The sequence below is a fragment of the Bufo bufo genome, chromosome 2 (genome assembly GCF_905171765.1).
Source record: "Bufo bufo chromosome 2, aBufBuf1.1, whole genome shotgun sequence".
Taxonomy (NCBI): Eukaryota; Metazoa; Chordata; class Amphibia; order Anura; family Bufonidae; genus Bufo; species Bufo bufo.
Window position 1 is genome coordinate 772,740,340 of NC_053390.1, and position 23,258 is coordinate 772,763,597.

Genomic DNA, 23,258 nt, shown 5'->3' on the forward strand with positions numbered 1-23,258 from the left:
TCACACATCTGGTATCTCTGTATTCAGGAGAAGTTGAGGAATGTGTTTTGGGGTGTCTTTTTACATATACCCATGCTGGGTGAGATAAATATCTTGGTCAAATGCCAACTTTGTATAAAAAAATGGAAAAAGTTGTATTTTGCCAAGATATTTCTCTCACCCAGCATGGGTATATGTAAAGTGACACCCCAAAACACATTCCCCAACTTCTCCTGAGTACGGAGATACCAGATGTGTGACACTTTTTTTGCAGCCTAGGTGGGCAAAGGGGCCCATATTACAAAGAGCACCTTTCGGATTTCACTGGTCAGTTTTTACAGAATTTGATTTCAAACTCCTTACCACACATTTGGGCCCCTAGAATGCCAGGGCAGTATAACTACCCCACAAGTGACCCCATTTTGGAAAGAAGACACCCCAAGGTATTCCGTGAGGGGCATGGCGAGTTCCTAGAATTTTTTATTTTTTGTCACAAGTTAGTGGAATATGAGACTTTGTAAGAAAAAAATAAAAAATCATCATTTTCCGCTAACTTGTGACAAAAAATAAAAAGTTCTATGAACTCACTATGCCCATCAGCGAATACCTTAGGGTGTGTACTTTCCGAAATGGGGTCATTTGTGGGGTGTTTGTACTGTCTGGGCATTGTAGAACCTCAGGAAACATGACAGGTGCTCAGAAAGTCAGAGCTGCTTCAAAAAGCGGAAATTCACATTTTTGTACCATAGTTTGTAAACGCTATAACTTTTACCCAAACCATTTTTTTTTTTACCCAAACATTTTTTTTTTTATCAAAGACATGTAGAACAATAAATTTAGAGCAAAATTTATATATGGATCTCGTTTTTTTTGCAAAATTTTACAACTGAAAGTGAAAAATGACATTTTTTTGCAAAAAAATCGTTAAATTTCGATTAATAACAAAAAAAGTAAAAATGTCAGCAGCAATGAAATACCACCAAATGAAAGCTCTATTAGTGAGAAGAAAAGGAGGTAAAATTCATTTGGGTGGTAAGTTGTATGACCGAGCAATAAACGGTGAAAGTAGTGTAGGTCAGAAGTGTAAAAAGTGGCCTGGTCTTTCAGGGTGTTTAAGCTAGGGGGGCTGAGGTGGTTAAGTAAGTGGTTGCTGAGAACCAGAATCAAAATCATTGCAGCCCAGGCCTTAATAAAGAGTCAAATCTACTTGAGAAGAGTCCTGGTTATTCATAATCTCCTGCTCTCCTCGTCCATCTGCTGATGATTAAGATGCTGGTTCTCGGCAACCACTTGCTTTTAGCTGATGAGTGACACATCGCTAAAATCAGCATTTCTGTCACTACTTTATACTGCCCTTACTACGGTCAGCAAAAAATTGATGACAGGTTCCCTTTAAAGTTGTGTTTTTACTTAGACCACATATCAGAACATTGGTTACTACAAGTTCCATGACAACAGTGAACTTTGGGATAGAGTTTTTCTCTAGTCACTGGGATGATAAAGGTTGTTTTGATCGTCTTTGTTCGTTAGAACATGATAATGAACTGATGTTCTGGGAAAATGTTGACTGGGAGCCTGCCAGACAAGGCACATCATTATTCATGCTTCATAGCTGTGCATCCGCAAATCATAGGAATCAATTAGATTCATTCTTCTTACATGATGTCCCATGGAATCTAAAAATGCAAATGGAAAAGTAAATCTGGCCAAATCATTTTTTTTTATTTCTTCCTCCAGCTGCCAGTAGAGGTTAAATGTAGCTTTGCACCGTGGTTATTACAGTGAATGGTTCATCCATGTAATACATTGTTGGTTTGAGTTCGAAAGAACGGGAGTCACTTCTGCAGAGTGACTCTCAATTCTGGCTCATAGAGAGGGGTCCTATCAGGAGCGTAGCTATAGGGGGTGCAGAGTTAGCACTCGCTACCAGGCCCAGGAGCCTGAGGGGGCCTAAAGACACTTGTACCAGATAAGAAGACACCAGTATTATAGAAAATGTATGCTGGCCAAGTTATACCTCTGGCTGGAGGGAAGGGTTTAGGTCTATAATATCAGATTGGGGGGGGGGGGGGAAGCTATTTAAATTTTTGCTTCAGGCATAAGGAAGGCTATGTGCTTCCCTGCTCCTGGCCACAAAGCACTGAGGGAAGGGAGGCCCAAGCAGGGCCCATGAACCTTTAGCTACACCCCTGGGTCCTATGTGGGACATCCAACACATATGCCCTGTGTATGGTCAGGAATTGTCTTAATGAGGCAACAGTAAAGAAAATTATAAGGAACCAGGACCTCAAATACCTCTATGTACAGTATGTCGCTGACCATATAGTTTTTTTGGGAAACCAGTAGAAGCTTGAGTGCTCCCATTGGAATTATTTATGGAGAACTCCTTCGCACTCCTGACTGTTAGCCAGGTTGTTAGCAGAGAGTTGAATATCTTCTGGCCTCAGTTTATTAACAAAGGATGCAGCTGCCGATCCGGTGATGAAATACAGATCCAGCGTCACTCACATTTATCTGGTGGTATACATTCAATGCTGGGTCAAGGATTGCTACATAAGTTCTTTTATGACTTATTACTTGCTACAGAGGTTTTGTGGGGGCAGCAGAAGGAACCAGCAGGGATTTTATGTCTTCGAGATGGAGTTGCTGTTAGTCTTTTATTTGCTATTTTACAGTCACACAAGGTTTTCTATTTCTATTTCTTCTGTAACTGACTTGCTCTTTAGTTCTTCATTGTGCAAATTCATTGATCTATACAAAAGCAGTGGTAATCTAATGTCACACCGGTTTAAAGTCTACCTGTCCTTTCTTGTGTTTTTTTTTTAAAGTTTTGTATAAAAAGTAATATAGATGCCTTTCACAATATTCTATACAGGTGGTTGGAAGTCTTTTTAGCTCATACAAAACTCCATAATCCCCGCTGTTTGTTCCCTCCAATTATCCTGCAATGCTAAGTGTAAAGGTACATAAGGGCTGAGTGGTTAGCACTGATAACTTGCAGTGCTGAGGTCAAATCCAACCAGAGGCAACATCTGCATGGAGTTTGTGTGTTCTCCATGTGCCTGTGTTTCCTCCCACACTCCGAAGACAAACTGATAGGGAATTTAGATTGTGAGCTTCATCGGGCACAGCAAGTGATGCTAACGTTTGTAAAGCACTGCAGAATATGTTGGTTCCATATAAGAAAAGAAAATAAATACAAAATAAAAAAAGTCTATATGTAGAGGATGCGCCACAGCTTTTCTTTTGCAGAATTGCATGCTGAAAATCTGTGGTGTTTTACAGCATCCTGAAATGTGGATGAGATTTTAAAAAATATCATTTACATGTAGTGTAAGAAATACGCAGCAGAAATCATCAATTTATACTGCAGTTTCCACCCTTTGCAGTAAAATCCGCAGCAAATCTGCAGCAAAATAAATGACAAGTCTGCGGCAGAAATAGTGCTCAGTGTGACCATATCCCCAAAGTTAATCCATCACTAGATTTATTTAGAGCAGCTTTAAAGAGGTCACCTCTGCTGACATTACTGTGTGAGTAACTACTTCTATTCCCCATGGAATGATAATGTTGGAGTATATTTTATTATGCCGGTGTGTTGTACCATTCCATTATTTGCTGCTAGAAGTTTATGAAAAAAGTTAGATCTGGGTGTTACTGGTTGGGGGTGTCCCTGCACAGCCTGACACTGGCAGTAACGATTGGATAGTGTCTGTGTAGAGACACTTGGTTGTACATTTATTTATACATTTTAGAATTGTAAATTTACATAAAAAGAAAAAAAAAAGATATCAGGGATGGGACAGGTCCTCTTAAAATATACAGAGATAAAGTATTGTTTAATTTGACACTCATGATGTGTTAAATATACAGTTGGAGCAGATATGATCTTGATTTTCAGTGGCTTTTATTGTGTTAAATGAAATGTGTAATCAGAAAATGACCTATTGTTTAAATCACATTTTTATCTTTAACATATTTTTAAAGAATTTTTGTTGATTTTATTTTTAATGGTCAGAAAAAAATTGGGTGATACATTTCCTTTAAGCGTGAGTCTGAAGTTTACTTTGACGTGTTAGGTTAAAGATTGCTGTATCCATATGTATAGGCAGACTGGATTTACTGTATGTGAGGACAGGAGAGAGTAACTGAAGGCTTTGAAAGCTTCCTGTAAAAGTGTGAGCTTAGTGGTGGCGGTTTTGGGGTGTTAGTCGTGAGGGTGAGCCATAACTGGAGATATTATTTACATTGTGGTGGTCATCCAGCCACACCCATACTTCATGTGAACTCCAGCGAGAGTGTTTGTGACAGCCAACCTAAAAAATGCTTTAGGGCACACCCGGAGTTAACCTTGTGGTGTGGTGTAGTGCATTCCATAGAACTGGTGCAGCTCGAGAGAAGTTTTGGAGATGGGAATAAGAGGGTCAGATTATGAAGGAAGTTGCAGGTAGGGAAAGAGATGAGGGAGGAGGAGGTACTTTTTTTTAAGGTCGGTAGACTCCACCATATTGAGGAGGAGTCTGCCGTGCATGCACACTGCTGCTCCTTTCAGTGTCTATGAGGCTGACATAAACAGTCCATAAATGTAAACCAGCTCACCTTACAATCCACAGCCCTGTGCACGGAACGAGCTAAGAAGATCGCTCTTGTAGAATATAAGAAGAAAAGGTGGTTCGAAACGCGTCAACCATGCTGTGGCGAAGGTTTGTGTTCATGTGAGTTACATGCAACAAGAAAGAAATAAAGGCAACTGAGTTATTACAAGTGCTGGAACCATCTTTTCTTCTTATATGACATAAACAGTACAGCATTGCTGTAGCTTTCACTGCATGATTTGCTAAAGAAGCAGTTTTTACTGTATATAAGTATTTTCCACCAAGTTTTTTTCCCATTCGAGTGGTAAAAAACAAAAACAAAATGCTTATGGCAAAATGTGAATGAAATGTATGCATTCTTTACAAATCATATTTACATACATGTAAACATCTAACAGCTGTGACCCATTACTACAAAAATACTTTGCAGGTTGCATACCTCTAAAGTTGGCACTGAGTGGGCGGCATTTTACTAACATTCATCTGTGCAAGACTGAATGCATAGGACCTCTTTCAAGTGGGTCCCTACACTAATTTGGGTCAGCACCACATGGCCGCCATTGCAGAGCAGAAGAGGGGGGAAACGACCCGGCAGCCCATCAGCATCACTGCTGGCAGGCTAAACCCCCTTGGCTCTGTGCCACACCACCCCACAGACACAGCACTCTGCACACCATGCATGCAGCCTGGGGCGTAGCTATAGGGGGTGCAGAGGTAGCAGTCGCTACCGGGCCCAGGAGCCTGAGGGTCCCCAAAGACCCTTGTACCACATGAGAAGACACCAGTTTTATAGAAGGTGCAGGCTGGTCAAGTTACACCTCTGGCTGGAGGGAAGGTGTTAGGTCAAGAATTTGGCATGGTGGGGGGTGCAGTTTAAATTTTTGCCTCAGGCAGCAGGAAGGCAATGTACTTCCCTGCCCCTGGCCACAAAGCAATGAGGGATGCGGGCCCAAGCTAAACTCTTGCACCAGGGCCCATGAGTCTTTAGCTACGCCCCTGCATGCAGCACAGCACCATCTGAACAGATTAGTGTAGGGACCCACTTGAAAGAGGTCACCGTGACATGATGAGTGGACCTATGCAAAGAACTTCATGTTTGTGTCTATAAATTGTTCGTAGTAGCAAGAGATCAATGTATAAAATTTAGATGTATGATCTACGTATGATTCTTTTTCTACAATTGCTGTATATACCTCTAACACAGCTTGGGATCAGGATCAGGAGCCTGGTTGTCAACTTCAATAGTGAATGACCTGTTATAAAATCTTTTACCCCTTATTAAATTTATTAAAACCATATCCTGAAACACATTCTTTATATTCTGACTGTAGATTTTTATTATTGTATGTACAGATGAGCAAATCAAAGCTGACGAAGTGGAATTTGTTTAGAATTTCAGGAAAAATTCGATTTGCAACGAATGCGAACTTCCTCAAGCTTCGTGGTAACGAAGCGCATTTTTTTCCTAAAATGGCGGCTACACGTCTGAGGACTGAGGACATGGGGCAAGAAACTCTGGGAAGGCGGGATCACCCAGATTGACATGCCTGCATGCAGCCAATCAGCAGCCAGCCAGACCTGTGATGTCACAGCCCTATAAATACGGCAGCCATCTTACAGTTAGACATTTTCCAGCATTCAGAGTGCAGGGACAGACGTTAGAAGGCGCTAGGGACAGCAATTGGAAAAACTTAAAAAAAGAAAAAACTATTTAGAAGTGCAGGGAAATGATAAGGAGGAATCATTTTACAGCATCTTAGTGCAGGGAGAGACGACAGAAGACGCTAGGGACATTGATAGGAAAGTGATTTACAAGTGCAGGAAAAAATTATTTGGGTATCCAAATAGCCATTAGACAGCTCTGTCATTCCTGCTATTGGAGCTGCAAGTGCTATGTTGAAAAGCCTTTAGTGGCTTATATCTTAGTATCTTCAGTATCTTATATCAGTATTACAAGAAAAATATATTTGCATTTAACTTTTTAAGTTTTTTCTGGTCAAAGCGTATAGTAGCCTATTTCAGTCCAACAAGAAGAATAAATTCTTAGTTTACTTCTGCATTTATTTCTGTGGAAAGCGTATAGTGGTGCATTTCAGTAAAAAAAGAAAATATATACACACTGCACTGTTGCAGTTATTTCTGGTGAAAGCGTATAGGGGCGTATTTCAGTACTACAAGAAAAATCTATACGCACTTCACTCTTAGTTTTTCCTGGTCAAAGCTTATAGGGTCGTAATTCAGTACAACAAGAAAAATATATTCTCAGTGCATTTCTGCAGTTAATTCTGGTGAAAGCGTTTAGTGGCCTATTTCAGTAAAAAAAAGAAAAATATATATGCACTGCACTGTTGCAGTTATTTCTAGTGAAAGCGTATGGGGGCGTATTTCAGTACTACAAGAAAAATATATATACGCACTTTACTCTTTCAGTACAAGAAAAATATATTCTTTCAGTGCATTTCTGCAGTTATTTCTGGTGAAAGCGTTTACTGGCCTATTTCAGTACAAAAAGAAAATATATTCTCAGTTCATGCAGTTATATGTGTTGAAAGTGTACAGAAAGAAAAAAATATACGCACTTCACTGGTGCACTTATTTGTGGCAAAAAGCTTTTAGTAGCCTATTTCATTATAGAAAGAAGAAAATACATGCACTTCACTGGTGCACTTATTTGTGTCAAAAGCATTTAGTGGCCTATTTCATTATAGAAGGAAAAAAATATATGCACTTCACTGGTGCACTTATTTGTGACAAAAGCATTTAGTGGCCTATTTCAGTACAGAAAGAAAAAAATATACGCACTTCACTGGTGCAGTTATTTGCGGCAAAAGGGTTTAGTGGCCTATAATAATATATACGCACTTCACGGGTGCATTTGTTTCTGCTGAAAGTGTAACATGCCAGAGTTATGTTACTAAACTCTTTCTCCCCGCTACTATTCGTTGGTAACACGTGCCTTGTCATCTAATGTGATTTTATTTGATATTCCTCACAAATGTGCATATTCTAAGCCTGTTACATGTAATTTGCTGTAATTTCCATGTACACCAGCAGGTGGCAGCAATGTGTTAGCAGGGCCTTAGTAACAGTTTAGTGTTTCTAAACTGGAATAGTATATTCCAGTTTAGCTCCCCCCTCTTTGAGCAGAGTGGGCTCGACCATGTCCTGCCTCATGGGGAGGAAAGGAAGTTACAGTTAGTGTTCCAGCCACCCTGGCTAGGGGAAGGCTGTGCAAGTAGGAGCTCCCAGAAATAGGGATCCCAAACCAGGATCTCGTCTGGGTTGAGACCAAAGATCTTCATTCCCAGTCTGAGCCCTTCAGCCTCAGCTGTTGACAAGCAAGCAGCACCTCCAGAATTCCAGGACGAACCATTCCCTGTGAGCATAACTGTGAGTACCACCCACAGACCAGGAGAAGCCAAATTCCTCCTCAGCTAGTCAGTCCCATACACAGCAGAAGATAGACAGAGCAGAAGATATAGATTCCTGCCATATGCTCCAGGCATATGATAGAAGCAGAAGAGATAGTAATCCCTGCCATATATTGCCAATACCTGCTGGGACCCAAGACTATTGCTGTATCTCATGTGGATTAATGCTGCCTCCAGTAAAGACAAGTTGAATTATATTCCAAGTCTGGATCTCATTCATTGCTACCAAGTTCCTAAATTACTCCTACTAGCAACACTCATTTTATTGCAAGTGAGCCAGGATCCAGGATTCCAGCCGTACCAAGGTAGGAGACATCGTTGACACCATTACCACTACCATACAGAGACATTACACCACTCTGGCATTCCTAACCTGGTACGTGAGTTGCAACACCTTAAAGGGCCCTGAGACTGTACCCTGCGCACGCTGCAATTGGCGTCACAAACAAAAAACATAGACTATTATACCCATATCCGGACCCACTGCATATTTTAGCGTCCGCCTAACCTTACCACGGTCCGGCTCATTGCAAAAGCGTTAACTAGCCTATTTCTGTACAAAAAGAATAATATATTCTTAGTTCACGTCGGCGGTTAAATGTGTTGAAAGCATGTCTGGGAGTCAGCAGGGTGGCAGCAGTGGGAGGTCTGGAGCCAAACGTGCCCGGGGTAGACCACCTGCTTCTCAGCAGCCTACCTGCCCGGGAAGTAGTGGTGCAGGGGTTCACAGAAGTAGCGGCGGTAGCAGTCAGTCAGTGCGGCAGTTATATGTGTTATTTTGTATTTCAGTACAAAAAGAAAGATATATTCTCAGTTCACTTCGGCGGTTATTTGTGTTGAAAGGGTTTAGTGGTCTATTTCAGTACAAAAAGAAAAATACATTCTCAGTTCACGTCGGCGGAGGTTATATGTCTTGAAAGCGTTTAGTGGCCTATTTCAGTCTATAAAGGAAAAATATATACGCATTTCACTTCTGCAGTTATATGTGGTGAAAGCGTTCAGTGTCCTATTTCAGTAAAAAAAGAAAAAAATATACGCACTTTAGGCTACTTTCACACTAGCGTTCGGGTGTCCGCTCGTGTGCACCGTTTGAAGGGGCTCACGAGCGGTCCCGAACGCATCCGTCTGGCCCCAATGCATTCTCAGTGGAGGCGGATCCACTGAGAATGCATCCGCCTGCCAGCGTTCAGCCTCCGCTCCGCTCAGTGAGCGGACACCTGAACGCTGCTTGCAGCGTTCGGGTGTCCGCCTGGCCGTGCGGAGGCGAGCGGATCCGTCCAGACTTATAATGGAAGTCAATGGGGACGGATCCGCTTGAAGATGACACAATATGGCTCAATCTTCAAGCGGATCCGTTCCCCATTGACTTTCAATGTAAAGTCTGAACGGATCCGCTCAGACAACTTTCACACTTAGAAAATTTTCTAAGTTTTAATGCAGACGCATCCGTTCTGAACGGATGCGAACGTCTGCATTATCGGAGCGGATCCGTCTGATAAAACATCAGACGGATCCGCTCCGAACGCTAGTGTGAAAGTAGCCTTACTGGTGCATTTATTTCTGCTAAAAGCGTTTACTGGCCTTTTTCAGTACAAAAATAAAAATATATACGCATTTCACTTCTGCAGTTATTCTTATTTCAGTACAAAAACAAAATATATTCAGCGTTCACTTTTGCAGTTATATGTGGTAAAACATTTAGTGACGTATTTCGGTAGAAAAACTAAATTTATTCAGCATTCAGCGCTGCAGTAATATTTGTGGTACAATTTTTATTGACGTATTTCGGTGGAAAATCTATTTTATTTAGCGTTCAGCGCTGCTGTTATGTGCGTTAACTTCTTTAGTGATATATCTTGATGAACTTCCTGACTCTTCCGGGCTCAAAGCTATCTTTACGCTCTGTCTACTCATTGTCTTTAGCTACTAGAGGACTGTTCATGCAAGGCAGGTTCCCACAGAAGAATCTTGGTCGATCGACACTCTGTGATTGTGCCATGCTGTGGCTTCCTCATGCTGCTGCCACCTCTACACTATGTGATCGTGCCATTCTGTGGCTTCCATATGCTACTGCCACCTCCAGACTCTGTCATTGTGCCACTCTGTGGCCTACTCATGCTGCTGCCACCTCCAGATTCTGTTGTTGTGCCATTCTGTGGCTTCCATATGCTGCTGCCACCTCCAGACTCTTTCATTGTGCCACTCTGTGGCCTCCTCCTGGTGCTGCTGCTGCCACCTCCAGACTCTGTCATTGTTCCACTCTGTGGCCTAATCATGCTGCTGCCACCTCCAGATTCTGTTATTGTGCCACTCTGTGGCCTATTCATGCTGCTGCCACCTCCAGACCCTGTTATTGGGCCAGTCTGTGGTCTCCTCATGCTGCTTCCACCTCACCACTATGTCATTAGCCCACTCTATGGACTTCTCATGCTGTTCCCACCCTTCCCCACTTCATGACTGATCCATTATTTTGGCTTTCGGCCTGGCTGACATCATCATTTATTTGACACTTCTTCTGATCTGTCAGAAGAGAGGAAAAATGAGACGCACAACGGATCCTGTCTGTGTAGCAGCTGTAAGGTCTGTATGGTACCATCAGAATGGGCTTATGATTTGGTAGCCAAATGCAGGAGTGGGTAGAAAACACAGAAGACATGCAAATAGTCAATTCATATGTCATCTCTGTTTTAGATGGATTACTGACCAAATGCTGACCGAGTTAAAGCAAATGCTCAACAGACAGGATCCGTTTTGGCAAAGGGGCCCACATTCCAAAGAGCACCTTTCGGATTTCACAGGGCATTTTTTACACATTTTGATTTTAAACAACTTCTCACGCATTCGGGCCCCTAAAATGCCAGGGCAGTATAACTACCCCACAAGTGACCCCATTTTGGAAAGAAGACACCCCCAGGTATTTCGTGATGGGCATAGTGAGTTCATGGAAGTTTTTATTTTTTGTCACAAGTTAGTGGAATATGAGACTTTGTAAGGAAAAAAAATATATATATCATAATTTTCCACTAACTTGTGACAAAAAATAAAATGTTCTATGAACTCACTATGCCCATCAGCGAATACCTTAGGGTGTCTACTTTCCGATATTGGGTCATTTGTGGGGGTTTTCTACTGTCTGGGCATTGTAGAACCTCAGGAAACATGACAGGTGCTCAGAAAGTCAGAGCTGCTTCAAAAAGCGGAAATTCACATTTTTGTACCATAGTTTGTAAACGCTATAACTTTTACCCAAACCATTTTTTTTTACCCAAACAGTTTTTTTTATCAAAGACATGTAGAACAATAAATTTAGAGAATTTTTTTTATATAGATGTAGTTTTTTTAAAAAAAAATTACAACTGAAAGTGAAAAATGTCATTTTTTTGCAAAAATTTCGTTAAAATTTCGATTAATAACAAAAAAAAGTTAAAATGTCAGCAGCAATGAAATACCACCAAATGAAAGCTCTATTAGTGAGAAGAAAAGGAGGTAAAATTCATTTGGGTGGCAAGTTGCATGACCGAGAAATAAACGGTGAAAGTAGTGTAGTGCAGAAGTGTAAAAAGTGGCCTGGTCATTAAGGGTGTTTAAGCTAGGGGGGCTGAAGTGGTTAAGACTCCTCATACCGATTAAAGGGGTTGTCTGAGTTATGAAAAAAAAATATATATAGAGCACTGTAAATCTGATGGGCAGCAATATATAACTGAGCTAAGCAAGTTTTGGGTAAAAAAAGAAAATCTATTTCCTCATGTCTCTGGTTCTCTTCTGGCCCTTTATTTACAGTACCTGCAATAACAACAATCTCTGCCCCTCCCCCCGCTCTGCAAAGGGAGTAAATAAGTCTACCCTGAGTGACATGTCTGCCTGCTTGGATACTCAGCAGCATGTTGTATGTGTAGGACTGCAGGTCCCAGCTGTACAATGACACTGCTAATACACACAGGATCTTCTCCCTGGCTGTTCTTGTTCAATGCTCTGCAGAACTGCTCTGTCAGCTTCTGTGCCCAGCATTTTTCTCCTCACTGCCTGCAGCTACTCAGTAAAGCCTTCAGCCCTGAGTCTGTGCTACTGAAGGGGTTAATCTTTCCTGAAGTATCCAGTGGGAGGGAGACACAGGGCAGACAGCGGCAGCTCAGCCAGTGCAGGGGGGCATGGCCAGCACCATGATGTCTTGTGTACAGGCACATATCTGCTCTCTCAGGCTTGCAGGCTTGTGCATGATACATTATCAGAGCAGGGAGAGAGACTGACATTACAGGTCATGTGACCCTCAGTGAAATCTGAGAAAGGAGCAACTACGGATGCAGGAAGTGCATGGTAAAGCTGTTACATTAGATTTTTTTAATTTTTGTGTGTTGTTTTCTGTGGGAGTTTTGTTATTTTATACGTATAAAACATTAAAGGCTACGTTTTATAACAGGGGGTACCCTGTGACATTACATTTGATTAGTTAGAAACATACAGCTAATTTGTCATGGCGCACAACAACCAGACCGAGACACAGCCGTGACACCTATCCTCAGCGGTGGGGGTCCGACACCCAGCACCCCTGCAGATCAGCTGTTTGATGAAAAGGTGGCTCTCTATGCAAGCACCGCTTCCTGGTTTTTACACTATTATGCCATTTCCTGGAGCGGCGGTGTAGTGTAATTACAAGTGCTTGCTCCATTCAAGTGAACGGAGTGAGTACTTGGCATTACACTGCACTTCCGAGACGGCTGATAGGTGGGGGTGTCAGGTACCAGACCCCCACCGATCAGATATAGATAACCTATCCTGACGATAAGTCATAAATATGAACCCCTTTAAGTTTCTGTGGCGTGCACTCCTAAAACTTATCAAACTGTCTCCTGAACTTTGGTTCCACCTCCCTCTTGCTGAACCTAGACACTCTGGCAGGCTCTACATGCAGGGGGAGTACAGCTTCTCTAGGTGTTACAGATGTTATGCTCTATGCCATGACAGTTATCATAGAACAGTGGTGGTGAACCTATAGCATGGGTGCCAGAGGCGGCACTCAGAGACCTCTCTGTGGGCTCCCGCATCCTGGAAAAAGTCTATGATGGATCAATATGCCTTAGACTACTATTCATCAGCTCCGGGCACCCTATGAACGACACAGGCAGCGCATGGAATGTAGGCAGGCTACTATAGCTAAATGATAAAGTACATGGAACATATACTATATTGGTATTCAATACCCAAACAATAGAACTACGGCTCCAATTATAAGTACAAAAATTCTCTTTATTAAATAAACACAATCACATTGTCATAAAAACAGCAGTAAACAGGTATGTTGTAGTGAGGAAAGACCCGAGGAGGACCGGGGGATCGACACACATGGGCTCACATCCCCGGAAGAAGCCAGGTTGCTGGCGAAACGGCGTTGGGACAAGGAGACTGAGGGACCGGCGCACTAATATTGGGTACTTTTTCTGAGCTTGTCTTTATTTCAACACTGCCTATGTATATTTCTCATTGGATCCATCCATCCAGAGTTACTATTTCTTTTCTTTTTCTGGCTTTGTTGCGACGCTCCTTACTAACTTATGTGAGCCCATGTGTGTCGATCCCCCGGTCCTCCTCGGGTCTTTCCTCACTACAACACACCTGTTTACTGCTGTTTTTATGACAATGTGATTGTGTTTATTTAATAAAGAGAATTTTTGTACTTATAATTGGAGCCGTAGTTCTATTGTTTGGGTATCGAATTTTGTAAAATGTGTTAGGGCTCCTTTCACTTTATTACTACCCGGTGTATTTAATTGGTGGGTGTCATATATTGGTATTTAGGTTAAATTGCCATTTTGGAACTTTGAGATGAATAAGTGGTTTTTGGGTTGCAGTTTGGGCACTCGGTCTTTAAAAAGTTCATCATTACTGTCATAAAAGATACTTGTTTCTATCAACAGGAAACACTGAAGAATTATTTGCAAAGCTGTGTTATTGGTAGCGTTGGAGACGATAAAAAAAAAGCTAAAAGTTCCATGGCCAACATAAAGCACTGGCATGAAGTCTAAATAGATAAGGTAACAGGATATTCCTGGAAGGATTTTCCTTTGATGTTTAATGAAATTAGGGATAGAGCCAAACCATTATCTGCCCTCACATATAACACAAATAAAAGGAACAATAAAAGGCTGCACCCAGTCCCTTCTCTAGTGAGATAATGAATGTTGTATGTCCTGAGCTACATCCATGATAGCAGGCCTAGATGTAACCTTTGTAACTAATAAATGGGCAGAATGTCAAAAACCAGGACAACGTCTCTAAATTCTTGTGGTTTTTCCTCATCACAGCCATAAAGTTGTATGTTTCAGTGGTACCACTACAGTCTAAATTATTGCAGTTACAGGGCTTGTCCACCTTAGGGGTCCTTATGGCCTGAAACTCTCACCCCTTCCCATCCTATGTTGCCGAACCCGTGGACGGAAGTGTAAGTATACAGGTTTATGTGTATGTATGTAAATATCTACAATGGGAAAGATTTATCAAAACTGGTGTAAAGGAAGATTGACTTAGTTACCCATAGCAACCAATCAGATTCCACCTTTCATTTCCCACAAGAGCTCTGATAAATGAGAGGTGGAATCTGATTGGTTGCTGTGGAAACTAATCTACTTTTCCTGTAGACCAGTTTTGATAAATTATATATATATATATATATATATATACACGTTGACAAAAAAAATTACACACTCAGAAAGAGTTGTTGGAATGGAATGAAGCTTTCTTTGTGTGAATGTGGTGATGGGTATACAGTATGTAAGTGATTAGAATATTGGAGCTAAAGGATACGTTTTATTGGGGAAAACAGTACAATTGAAAGGAGGCTCTAGGAGCCTGTGGGGCCGCCTCTAGCCTGAGATACAGTACGGCATGGAGGCATACAGATTCTGTATGGTATCCTGTGGCACATTTGTCTACAGATGTACAGCTGGGCCTATAGATCCTGCACACACGTAGGTTGCCGAAGTTGACGTCCCAGATGATCCCATAAATGCTTGATTGGTGATAAATCTGGTGACCGTGCAACCAAGGAAGTGTAGTAATCTGGAGGAGACATTCCTGGGAAACCCTTGCTTTGTGTCGGTGAGCGTTATCCAGCTGAAATATGCCAGTTGGACGCCCTGCAATGAGAGGACCACATGTGGCTGCAGGATGTCCTGCACATATCTGTGAGTGTCCTTCATAGCACTACTAGGGGTGACTGACTGTCATATGTGATGGCTTCCTGGATCATCACATCAGCAGTTGAGGCGGTGTGTCACTCGACAGCAAAGTGATACAAAGCAGGCAAAAGAAGCTGCAGGCCCGGCCAGAAGTGATCCAGAAGTAATAACACAATTTGGGGAAAACCCCTTCTTCAAATATCCCTTTTTCTAGACAACGTATCTCAAAATCACAGACAGACAGACAAATTGAAAAACTATAATGAATAAATATTTTAAGTAATAGAGGTCTGTAGCTCAATATACTGATAAGAACTTATTACCAGCATTTACTGTGAGCTGTAAAGTGATGATAATTACCACCAAAATAATCTAGTCAGGTACCACTGGCCTAAACAAAAAATTATGGACACCTCTGTATTTTTTCACGGACACAAGGAAGAAGTCACCAGTTTTTACTGACTGTCCAGAAATTTCTGGATGGTTGGCAACCCTGGTTGGAGAATCCCTACAATGGGACAAGACGTGGCAGGCAGCCATTTCTAGGGTGATCCCCTATATGTTAACAGTTGTTTTGCCTTATTACAACCACACAAGGTGAGAGTTCAATCACACACCCTGCACTTTCCCTCTGACACTTGCTGAATTAGCAATATTACTTTATGTGGCACCAGGGGCTGTATTTTTATATCTTTCCAGTGCTACATGGTAAAGGCAGGATTCAAGCGCTCACCATAAAGTCTCAATACTCAAACCATTCTGTCATTGGATCCTAATCGAAACCTGGATTCATCCCTAAAGATAATACAGTTCCAGTTCACAGCAGTCCAAGTTTCTTGTTCATGAAAGCACTGCAAATAAAGGTGACTGTGGCTGGCTGCCAATGACAGGACATGTAATGGCCACTGTGACACAAAATTTCCTTCTGCTAAGTGTCTGGAAATGGTCCAGTCAGAGACAGGGATGTTTAATGAAAGGGCCACCTCTGTCTGTATGGTGGACAACAAAACTGTGGGAGCTGCTCATGCTTCTCGGTAGAGCAAACAATCCTCTCTACTGGTGGTCTGTCTGGGCCATCCAAAGTCTGTTCATCATGTGTGCATGCCCTCAAATAACCACTCCTCCCAACACCTCCTAACAGCTAGATCAGAATGGCCTAGATGACGGTCAGTTTGCCAAAATGACCATCCTGCATCTCTCAGTCGAATTATGGGCACCCTCTTACAGTCTGACAAATGAGAAAAATGTCTTTGAGTGCATCTTTGAGTGCATCTTAGATGTCTAGCAGTTGAGGATCTCTTACCAAAAGGTACACTACCCCACCTACAGCCGCCTCTGAGAGCCTTTTTATTGGGCTGTGAGGGGAAACACTTTTACGCCCTCTTGTAGAGAGACTCTGTGTCTAACCAGACCACACCTGTAATCATTTACATATCTGCCTGAGACATAACTGCATGCCACGTTTTGCCTCAATCTAACATTTAAATCTATGTGCATTATTTTCTTATCAATGAGTGTAAAAAGACATACGTATTATAAATGGCACACGGCAGGTGGTATTCATGCTATAGATCTTGTACCCAGTAGGTTCAAGATACACTTTTAAGAAATTACTAACAAATCATGTTAGAAACCTTAGTTTAAACCTCTAAACTAGAGTGGACTTAAAGGGGTTGCCGTCTTTCTGTCTACAGTCGTGGCCAAAAGTTTTGAGAATTACATAAATATTGGAAATTGGAAAAGTTGCTGCTTAAGTTTTTATAATAGCAATTTGCATATACTCCAGAATGTTATGAAGAGTGATCAGATGAATTGCATAGTCCTTCTTTGCCATGAAAATTAACTTAATCCCAAAAAAACCTTTCCACTGCATTTCATTGCTGTCATTAAAGGACCTGCTAAAATCATTTCAGTAATCGTCTTGTTAACTCAGGTGAGAATGTTGATGAGCACAAGGCTGGAGATCATTATGTCAGGCTAATTGGGTTAAAATAGCAGACTTGACATGTTAAAAGGAGGGTGATGCTTGAAATCATTGTTCTTCCATTGTTAACCATGGTGACCTGCAAAGAAACGCGTGCAGCCATCATTGCGTTGCATAAAAATGGCTTCACAGGCAAGGATATTGTGGCTACTAAGATTGCACCTCAATCAACAATTTATAGGATGATCAAGAACTTCAAGGAAAGAGGTTCAATTCTTGTTAAGAAGGCTTCAGGGCGTCCAAGAAAGTCCAGCAAGCGTGAGGATCGTCTCCTAAAGAGGATTCAGCTGCAGGATCTGAGTGCCACCAGTGCAGAGCTTGCTCAGGAATGGCAGCAGGCAGGTGTGAGCGCATCTGCACGCACAGTGAGGCGAAGACTTTTGGAAGATGGCCTGGTGTCAAGAAGGGCAGCAAAGAAGCCACTTCTCTCCAAAAAAACACATCAGGGACAGATTGCCTACCATCAGTCCTGTGTCATGCCAACAGTAAAGCATGCTGAGACCATTCATGTGTGGGGTTGCTTCTCATCCAAGGGAGTGGGCTCACTCACAATTTTGCCCAAAAACACAGCCATGAATAAAGAATGGTACCAAAACGCCTTCCAACAGAAACTTCTTCCAACAATCCAACAACAGTTTGGTGAAGAACAATGCATTTTCCAGCACGATGGAGCACCGTGCCATAAGGCAAAAGTGATAACTAAGTGACTCGGGGACCAAAACGTTGACATTTTGGGTCCATGGCCTGGAATCTACCCAGATCTTAATCCCATTAAGAACTTGTGGTCAATCCTCAAGAGGCAGGTGGACAAACAAAAACCCACTAATTCTGACAAACTCCAAGAAGTGATTATGAAAGAATGGGTTGCTGTCAGTCAGGAATTGGCCCAGAAGTTGATTGAGAGCATGCCCAGTCGAATTGCAGAGGTCCTGAAAAAGAAGGGCCAACACTGCAAATACTGATTCTGCATAAATGTCATGTAATTGTCGATAAAAGCCTTTGAAACGTATGAAGTGCGTGTAATTATATTTCACTACATCACAGTAACAACTGAAACAAAGATCTAAAAGCAGTTTAGCAGCAAACTTTGTGAAAACTAATATTTGTGTCATTCTCAAAACTTTTGGCCACGACTGTACTGTTGACCAATGTGTAGGTAAGATGACTATATGGCACTTACTAATTTAGCCTTTTATGATCCATTTTTTTGCCATTTTCATACGGTATGCCCCTTTGTTTGCCAGGTCTTTTGTAATGTCCGGATAGAGGTCCTGTCCATAAATTAGAAGCTTGGTGAGGGTCATGTGACTAAGCAAATCACCTCCATGCAATGTCTCCTCCATTCAAATACACTGCACCTGCCATCTGCACTTGCAGTGTTCTGAGTTTAGTGTAGCTGCTGTATGTTTTAATGGAGGAGGCTGGGTAATGTGTCTGGTCACATGACCCTCCATCAGCAGCTATCTTATGGACAGGACCTCTATACAGAAGGCACATTCGATTTGTCTAACAAGGGGACATGGCTTATGAAATCTAGCAAATGGCACAGAATATAAAAAAAGACTACATTAGTGACTCTTACATCGTCATCTTACATACATTGGTCAACAGTAGCCAGAAAGTGGCTAACTCCTTTAAGGGGAGTTTGTGAGCAGTTCTGACCATGCTAAACTGCTGACAGCACTAAATAGGGGTTGGGGAGAGCAGTACAAACATAACTTTTGTGGAGCCTTTTTTTGTCAGAAGTAGTTAGTGATAGGTCTGTGTCTTCCTCTGCCCTGCTACTCACCATCCTGCATCCTCTGCAAGCTGCTGTCTCCATTGTTCCAGTTCCTGTTCCTTTCGGGTGTGAGGACTCACTTGTGGCCTCTTGAATGGCCAGTGCCCACATCAGCAAATCCTTTCCCAGCTAATAGCTGAGGGTCCCTGAGTATGTTAGACACTGTCTCCAGGCAGAGGGTGTCTGTCTGCACTACAGTCTTGGTTCCTGCATTCACCACTCCCTGCCTGCAAGCTCTTCTAGTGTCTCCAGTTAAATGGTGCCAATATATGCAGTTCGAATAATAGAGACTGTCCAGACTGCTTTTCCAAATGTGGTGGACTATTCCTATGTCTCTGCCATCCAGCCACGTTTTGCCAAAATAAGGCTACTTTTCGTCATGGATCAGGAAAAACGCTTCCGTTATTGATAATACGACCGTCTGCATCCGTTATGAATTGTAAGTCAATGGGCGCTGGACACAAAAGAAAACTGTTCTGGCACTATTGGCTTACATCGTGTTTCATGCCATATCCGTCTTGCTCCGCATCCCATGACGCATTCAAAAAAGCTGGTTGTAGCGGATTTGTGTGCATTATGGGAACAGAATAAAACGGAATACATTCTGGTGCACCCCGTTCCGTTCAGTTCGGTTTTGTCCCCATTGACAATGAATAGGGACAAAACTGAAGCGTTTTCCTTTGGTTTTGAGATCCTCTGCCCGATTTTAATACCATAAAAGAAAATGCAGATGTGAAAGTAGCCTAATCTGTATAAGTGACTGTACCTGCTGTTTTGGTGTGTTTTTTGTGCCTAGAGCCTCTGGTACTTGCATCAGTTTCCCTGACCCCGGTGGGTCAGCTGCCAACTATACTAGGACTATCCCAAGAGATGGCGTACTGGTTGCTCCCCTGCAGTGAAGTCCATATTCCTGTACAGGGGTTAAAGCGTGAATACCATGAAAGCGACAGAATAACACACTTAGGGTTTAGCCCAAACCAGTTGGCACAGTGGGTCCACACTCACTGATCTGTAAGGCGTTGCGGCAAACACGCGCGAGTAGGTACTCAATTGCAGTCAGTTTTGACTGTGATTGCGTTCCTTTGTTCAGTTTTTATCGCGCGGATGCAATGCGTTTTGCATGCGCGTGATAAAAAACTGAATGTGGTACCCAGACACGAACTTCTTCACAGAAGTTCAGGTTTGGGTTCATGGTTGTGTAGATTGTATTATTTCCCCTTATAACATGGTTATAAGGGAAAATAATAGCATTCTGAATACAGAATGCATAGTACAATAGGGCTGGAGGGGTTAAAAAAATAATAATAATAATAATTAACTCACCTAATCCACTTGTTTGCGCAGCCGGCATCTCTTCTGTCTTCTTCCTTGAGGAATAAGACCTTTGATGACGTCACTATGCTCATCACATGTTCCGTCACATGATCCATCACCATGGTGACGGACCATGTGATGAGCGTAGTGACGTCATCAAAGGTCCTATTCCTCAAAGAAGACAGAAGAGATGCCGGCTGCGCGAACAAGTGGATTAAGGTGAGTTAAATTATTTTTTTATTTCTTTTAACCCCTCCAGCCCTATTGTACTATGCATTCTGTATTCAGAATGCTATTATTTTCCCTTATAACCATGTTATAAGGGAAAATAATAAAGATCGGGTCCCCATCCTGATCGTCTCCTAGCAACCGTGCGTGAAAATCGCACCGCATCTGCACTTGCTTGCGGATGCTTGCGATTTTCCCGCAGCCCCATTCACTTCTATGGGGCCTGCGTTGCGTGAAAAACGCACAAAATAGAGCATGCTGCGATTTTCAAGCAACGCACAAGTGATGCGTGAAAATCACCGCTCATGTGCACAGCCCCATAGAAATGAATGGGTCCGGATTCAGTGCGGGTGCAATGCGTTCATCTCACGCATTGCACCCGCGCGGAAAACTCGCCCGTGTGAAAGGGGCCTAACAGTAAGTGAACTATGTTCATCCAGGTTTTGCTCCTGCAAGTGCACTGGAGGGAGGCTTCACTGTAAAGTACACTCTACTCTCTACATTGAGCTGGTTCATAGGTCATCCCTTTTGCTCTGAGTGATAGCTGTAGCATCCAATCAGGAGACCACTTAAGGTGTCTGCTGGCACCTCTACATAACTTAGGTGGATGAATTGCCAGCGTCGGAGAGACGAAAGCCAGTGTCTAAATCGCCGGTCTTCATAAATGTCCCCCTTTGTCTTTAAAATGTACATGCCTCTTCAAATCTATTATTAGGTGCACTAATATGTAGAGACTGTATTGCATGTAATATGTTGTAGAAAAGTTTTATCCACGGAGAGATATTTTTAATTACATTCTTGTATGAGTGAAGACTAGAACATTTCCCAGGGTGTCAGAACTTCAGAAATTCCATTGTCTTACATGGAGGAAATACAGTTCTGTGAAAGTGAAAATATGAAAACTGTCCCCTCAAACTTACATATGCAGTGAGCCTGGGGAGGATGGGAGTGGTAGCATATCTGGTAATAACAGCTGTACACACGGATCACAGTGGCAATCCTCACACCGATACCCTCCTAGGGCCATGCAGTGACAGGGGGGACGCATTCTTTCTTCTCTTGGAGCACTCCTTGATATTGGGGCTCCTGCCTTGCGGTCTTTGGGGTGACCTTGGTGTTGAATGTTGGTCTGAGTGCAAGGCAGAAGATGTAGGTGCAGTGGTCCGCGGATGGTGCTGAAGTCAGTTCCCAGGCTAGTTAATAAATACATCACTCTTTACTAAAGTGCAGGATAGGAGTAGAAGTACAGTCAGGTCCATAAATATTGGGACATCGACACAAGTCTAACATTTTTGGCTCTATACACCACCACAATGGATATGAAATGAAACGAACAAGATGTGCTTTAACTGCAGACTGTCAGCTTTAATTTGAGGGTATTTACATCCAAATCAGGTGAACGGTGTAGGAATTACAACAGTTTGCATATGTGCCTCCCACTTGTTAAGGGACCAAAAGTAATGGGACATAATAATAATAATCATAAATCAAACTTTGACTTTTTAATACTTGGTTGCAAATCCTTTGCAGTCAATTACAGCATGAAGTCTGGAACGCATAGACATCACCAGATGCTGGGTTTCATCCCTGGTAATGCTCTGCCAGGCCTTTACTGCAACTGTCTTCAGTTCCTGCTTGTTCTTGGGGCATTTTCCCTTCAGTTTTGTCTTCAGCAAGTGAAATGCATGCTCAATCAGATTCAGGTCAGGTGATTGACTTGGCCATTGCATAACATTCCACTTCTTTCCCTTAAAAAAACTCTTTGGTTGCTTTTGCAGTATGCTTTGGGTCATTGTCCATCTGCACTGTAATGCGCCGTCCAATGAGTTCTGAAGCATTTGGCTGAATATGAGCAGATAATATTGCCCGAAACACTTCAGAATTCATCCTGCTGCTTTTGTCAGCAGTCACATCGTCAATAAATACAAGAGAACCAGTTCCATTGGCAGCCATACATGCCCACGCCATGACACTACCACCACCATGCTTCACTGATGAGGTGGTATGCTTAGGATCATGAGCAGTTCCTTTCCTTCTCCATACCCTTCTCTTCCCATCACTATGGTACAAGTTGATCTTGGTCTCATCTGTCCATAGGATGTTGTTCCAGAACTGTGAAGGCTTTTTTAGATGTCGTTTGGAAAACTCTAATCTGGCCTTCCTGTTTTTGAGGCTCACCAATGGTTTACATCTTGTGGTGAACCCTCTTTATTCACTCTGATAAAGTCTTCTCTTAATTGTTGACTTTGACACACATACACCTACCTCCTGGAGAGTGTTCTTGATCTGGCCAACTGTTGTGAGGGGGTTTTCTTCACCAGGGAAAGAATTCTTCGGTCATCCACCACAGTTGTTTTCCGTACTCTTCCGGGTCTTTTGGTGTTGCTGAGCTCACCGGTGCATTCCTTCTTTTTAAGAATCGTTGTTTTGGCCATGCCTAATGTTTTTGCTATCTCTTTGATGGGTTTGTTTTGTTTATTCAGCCTAATGATGGCTTGCTTCACTGATAGTGACAGCTTTTTGGATCTCATCTTGAGTTGACAGCAACAGATTCCTAATGCAAATAGCACACTTGAAATTAACTATGGACCTTTTATCTGCTCATTGTAATTGGGATAATAAGGGAATAACACACACCAGGCTATGCAACGGCTGAGAAGTCAATTGACCCATTACTTTTGGTCCCTTAACAAGTGGGAGGCCCATATGCAAACTGTTGTAATGTCTACACCGTTCACCTGATTTGGATGTAAATACCCTCAAATTAAAGCGGAC